Source organism: Mesoplodon mirus (genome assembly GCF_964341445.2).
Source record: "Mesoplodon mirus genome assembly, chromosome: 4".
In the NCBI taxonomy this organism is placed as follows: Eukaryota; Metazoa; Chordata; class Mammalia; order Artiodactyla; family Ziphiidae; genus Mesoplodon; species Mesoplodon mirus.
Genome location: NC_138979.1, coordinates 114,006,135 through 114,012,134, shown reverse-complemented (window position 1 = coordinate 114,012,134; position 6,000 = coordinate 114,006,135).

Here is a 6,000-nt window from a genome sequence, read left to right as displayed (position 1 = left end):
TGGGATGCAGACATAGAGGTTGGGTTAAAAAGAAATGACTGGGGAAGGAATACAGACAGCTTTTGGAAAACCTTGGCTTGAGAGAAAAGGGGAAAATGAGAAAAATCATTTAAGACTGCAGCAGAATCCAGGAGAGCTTTTCAAGATGGGGAAACCCGTGTGTTTGAAGGGAATGGGGATTGAAGACTCTACCATATGTCGACGGGAGTAAGTTCCCTTGTGCTTTGGAAAGAATGAGATGCCTGGTCAGGGACACCCCTTGGAGGTTTGAGAGCCACCTCAATCATGTCCGTTTTGGGGGCCTCTGGCGTATTAAAAAATTAAATACTAAGACTGTTTTGAAAATATTTGGTGTATTTTATTTATTATTTATTTATTTAAAAAAATATTTATTTGTTTATTTTGGCTGCACCAGGTCTTAGCTGTGGTATGCAGGCTCATAGTTGCGGTACTGCGGCGTGCACGCGGGATTCCCCGACCAGGGATCCAACCTGGGCCCCCTGCATTGGGAGTGCAGAGTCTTATCCACTGGACCACCAGGGAAGTCCCAATTTGGTGTATTTTTAAAAATTAATTAATTGTTTATTTATCTTTTTATTTTTGGCTGCATTGGGTCTTCGTGGCTGCGAACAGGCTTTTTCTAGTTGTGGCAAGCGGTGGGGGGCTACTCTTCTCGTTGCGGTGTGCGGGCTTCTCACTGCAGTGGCTTCTCTTGTTGCAGAGCACAGGCTCTCTCAGCGCTCAGGCTCAGTAGTTGTGGCACACAGGGTTAGTTGCTCCGTGGCATATGGGATCTTCCTGGACCAGGGCTCGAACCCGTGTCCCCTGCATTGGCAGGTGGATTCTTAACCACTGCGCCACCAGGGAAGTCTCCCAACTTAGTTGTGTTTTAAATGTTTATATTTAACAAAGGAAAACTTTTAGCATAAATAGGCAATAATATAGTGATATTCACAAAACACCTACAGGCATTTTTATGAACTACAAAATTTAAGACTTTTATAAATGTAAGACTAGGATTAAAGGAGTCTCCCGGCCACAGGGTGCAGATGACTTTAGGAGGATGCGTGCAAGTGAGAGGCCCCCAAGGAGGCTTGGGCACGACCTACAAAGGCCTCAGAGAAGTGGCACAGAAATGTCCCATTCTTAGATACAGGAGTCGCAGAGGCCCGCTTGCCTTGGCCAGAGGGAGTTCTGTTCTAGCATTCTGAGGTCCAGGAGTGCAGACCCACCTGGACAAGCCCAGGGGACAGGCATCCTGGAGGGATCAGTGTCTGAGGCGTCCACCGGAGGGCAGTGTGGCAACTCAGAGGACAGGACTCCAGTGCCCCCTTTACTTCCTCCCGCGGACCCTCTGTCCTGCACCCCTTCCACTCCCTCTTCCTTCCTGGAGTTATTCGAGGACTGTTCACCAACCCCCAGCACAGGCACAGAGGACGGAAACTGACTTTTCCCTCTCTGCAACTGGAAGACTAAGGCTTGTCATCCTGTCGCGCCCATAGTCCCACCCCTTTAAGTACAGGTGTCCTGGGTGGAAGCGTGGAAAGTGGAAAGGGGGAAGGGACAGGCCGGTGGTGTCCTTGGCCCTGAGCTTTGCTGGCTTTGCCCCCACCTCTCGATTCTCCGGGCTTGGCTTGCAGTGCCAACACCGAGCACGAGGGGGCGCTACCACCCTGCAAACCCTCCCCAGCGGTCTCTGCTGCAGAAGGGGCTGCGCCCAGACAGAGAGGATGGGGTGGGCGTTGCTCTGGGCCCCTTCTCCAGCTTGCCTCCACCCAGAACTTATGTGCAGTTTTGTGCAGGCATGGGGTGGGGGTGGGGGACCTCTGGAGCACAGACCAGGAGAGTGGAGGAGAGACTCTGGGGACACCTGGCATGGAGCTTAGAGGAGTGAAGGGAGAGAGACCTTCCTGCTGGGTGCTCCAGGGTCCAGGTGCACGCTGTCCTGGGAATGCAGCCTGGAGGATTGGTATTTCCAGAAGAGGTAGGCCAACACAACCCAATACCAACCATTCCCTGATTAAGGGCAGGCTCTGGGATAGAGCTGGCACATAAGGAGGAGGTCTGTAGGGACAAAGCCATTGTTCTGGAGTTGTGAACCTCTTCCCTTGATATATTTTCTTTCTTCTTTGAACCTTTTAAAGATTGGGGTGAAATAGACAGTAAAATTCAAAAAATGTACTAAACTTAAGTGTACAGCTCAGTGATTTTTTTAACCTATAAATTTACTATGTATACACATATTTATTACATGCGTATAGAATACTTCTGTATTCACAACTACAGCTGTTAACGTATGTATATCACAGCTCTCACTGGCAATTCAAGTCAGTAAACATTTATTAAGGGGCTCCTGTGTGTCTAGCACCATCCTACTCTTTTGTAAGGGAGTGAGGACAGAACGTCCGGCTGGTGGCTGTGATGGGGTCAGAGGTACTGTGAATGAATCATAGTCATTCTTCGACAGAACTATACCACCTGTGCCTTGGAGGGCAACGGCAGCCTGTGTGATCTACCTGCAGTGCCCATATTTTTGGAATCCAAAATGGGAGCAATTGTCTGCTGTGTCTGTATGTACAAACTCATGGAACCTCAGAAAGATATCATTGGATCCAGGATGTTGGGTCAGGGCCGCCTCGCTCCTAGCACAGAACCAGGCACAGAGTGGCCAAGGAGAGCGTTTTCGGGAATTGATCTTGCTCTCTGGCCTGGTGCTACATGTCTCTGGAAGCTGGGCGAAGGGTGAAGTCTTTGACCACAGGCTGGATCAAAATGAGCTGGAGCCTGTCATGTGTGTGTGAATCCGCTGGGCCCTTCGGAGGCACCCATCTTTCGCCCGCTTTGTGGTCAGCCTGGCCTTGCCCCACCCAGACCCCATCCTGCCCCAAATCGGGGAAGTGCCCCTAGCGGGAAATCAAGTGAGTGGGCAGGATGTGACCCATGGTGAGGCAGCTCCCAGACCTGGCCCAGTCCCTGAGTCAATGAGCTACTTCAGGCTCTCTGAGGAAGTGCTTCCTCCGAGTCACTACAATGTGGACACCTCTCCTTTCCCCTCTACTGCCCCTCCCTATCCAGGTGTGGGTCTTTGGGTGCAGGAAACTGGTCTCCTCCTCCTCTAAGCCACGAAGGCCCATTGGAGGAATAAGGGACCCTGCGGAGACCTGGTCTCAGCCTGGAGGCAGGGAAAGCTGCTCCCTTGGGGTGTGGTGATGGCCCTGGCCTGGGGTGCCCGATCGATCCTGTCGTGGAACCCCGGGCTCCAGGCCTGCTGAGGGACAGGGGAGGACGGAGGGGGCTGGGCCTGGCTGGGGAAGGCTGGCCTGGAAGGCACCCAGCCGCGGCCCTGGGCCAGGGTGGAAAGTATGTGTGTGAGCTCATTTGGAAGGTGGCTTCTGGCCAGTCAGGCCTGCCTCCTTTCCAGGCCTTGGCTGCCCAGCCCCCTTGAAGAAGGCTGCCTCTGGGTCTCCCCAGTCTCCCAAGACTGTCTGAGTGAGGAAGGCAGAGACCCACAGGCTAGGTGGCTGACGGGAGTTGCTCTCCTAAAGGAGGTGAATTCAGATTTGGGGCGGTGGGTTGGATGGGGGTACAGGGACTGCCGAACAATGGAGCAACCTCACCTGGGGTATCCCGGGGCCTTAAGGAGTGGGAACTGCCCTGAAAGCCTCCCCCTCCTGCCAGGCCCCTGTCTCAGACATTCATCACCTGCATCCCTCCCCCAGCTGCTGCCTTTGTCCCATTCAATTCCTCTGGCTTCTGAGTCCTATGCCTCCTCCATCCCCTCAGAATACCTGTTCCTGCCCCCAAGAAGGAAGGTGACTCCTGGTCAAGCGGACTCCTGAGGAAGAGCCCTTCTCCCCTGTGCTCCTGCGACACAGCACAGCAGGCAAGCACACACATGCTGACAGATTCCACAGAACACACACTATCATGCAGACACCCAGCTACATGGAGTCCACAATGGAAGAGACACCCAAGAGACATGGTCAGAATCTACCCGTACAGGAAAAAAAGTCAGACAGACCTGGGTTTTAATTTTGGACTACCGAGCTGTGAGCTTGAGCAAGTCTTATCTGGGCCTCAGTTTCTGCATCTGTAAAATGGGGCAATGTTTGTGGTTTCCCACCACCTCCCCTTAGCTGGAAAGAGAAGTGGGAATACAGAGGGTAAACAAAGGACTGGGAAGGCTGTCAGACTGTGGGGAGATGGGGCCTGGGAGAAGGACAGGGAAGGACCAGTAGAGCTGGCCAGATTGTATGTGGGGGTCACTCTGCTCAGTCCCCTCTCCTCTAGAGAGTCCAGCTCCTCTTAGATCTTGCCCTCCCTTCCCATCCCGTGGACCCAGCACCTGGCTGGCAGCCTTGCAGGCATGGGCCCAGCTGGTGGCAGGAGCCCCGAGAAGGGAGTCGATGTCAGGGGTGTCCATGGCTCCCCCAAACGTGTGGGGTGCAGTGATGGGCAGAGTACAGTCCAATCTCCTGAGAGCCCGCTTCCCTGGGTTCTGCCCAAACCTCCTTGCAGATTCCCCTTGGCTCCCTCCTGGCTGCTCTAACTCACATGTGCTGCTTTCGAATAAAGGAACTTGGAACCATAGAAACTGGGTCAGGACCAATGGACAAAGCAGGGTAGGGCCAGTGAAAGCAATATTTGCAGGTCTCCCGGGGCCTTCTGCTCTCCCCTCACCCAGCCTGACCTGGTGGTTCACTCAGCTGGGTCCCCGGGGCAGCCTCACTGGGCTGGATCCCTCAGACCCAAGGCACGTCAGAAGCACGGGACCTTGCAGCCTTCACCCTGCAATTCTCCCAGCTTGGGAAGCCTCTTCCACCTCTTCCCCCTTTGTCTCTGGTCCTCCATTCCCATCTCTCCCCCTTGGCTTCAGAGAGAATCTTGTGATTCCAGAATCAGGGCCAAACAATTTCCTCGTGATGGGGAAACCACACTCCAGACGCCAGAGCCCTAGGTTCCCTCTCCTCTTCCCTCTGGCAGTCCCCCCTCCCCACGCTCCTCCACTGGCTCCAGCTGTGTTTTGCAGAACTCCCACTGGATAACATCTGTAATTGCCTCCAGATGTGGGCCACAAAAACACAAAAGGGCCATGAGCTCATCTCTGAGCTCCTTGCCACACGATCGGGCCCTACCACCCCCAGATGCCCCTGACTTCTCAGGGTCCCCATCCCCTCCGGTGAGGGTGGCGGGGAGGTGGTGTCCAACTCCACTGAGACACACAGGCCCTGCCAAACAGCTGTTGGGCAGGAGAGGCGCAGGAGGCCAGGCATAAGGTCAGGGTTCCTGGCTGGCAGGAAGGGGGGGTACCCCTTCTGCCAAAGCAATCACACTAGCCAGCCCTGACTAGCAGCTGCATCAAACGCCTGGCCTAGGCGGGGCCAGGCCTCTTGGAGGCAGGCCGTGGAGGGGGCCTGGGCTGCAGCCGGGAGGGAGCGAGGGCCGGGCTGAGGCAGGAAGGGAAGGAGGGGAGAAAGAGGGCTGCTCCCTTCAGCTGAGCTGACTCAGCAACTGAGCGATTGCTCCCTCCAGGCTGGTTTGGAGGAAGGGTGGGTCGACAGCCTGGGAACCCTGTCTGGGGCAGCAGTTTCTAAGGAAAGAGGAAACAAAGCCCTGTCATTCTGCCCTTCCAACCCGACCATCCTGCCTCTCCTGGGCAACTGGGGTGAGATCTCCGTTTTGCCAGAGATAGGCTGCTCCTAACTGGCCACGGGGCAACCTCTTTCTTTCCCTTCTGTTCCTTCTGCCCGTGCAGGGGAGCCCCAGGCCTGGGAGAGGCCGAGATCCTGAGGGCTGGGTAGAAGGACCTGTCCCCCACTTCCCCCCCAAGCCCAAGGCTGACTGTGATGGGGAATCCCCCAGCAGCTGTGCGAGGCCTGAGCAAACGGAGGGTCTGCGGCTGGATCACACGACAGGGTAACGCAATTTAGGAAGATTTTCCGAGTGGCTTCAGCTTGGCCACTTCCTCTTGCTTTGCAGACCTGGGCCTCAAAGGTAGCC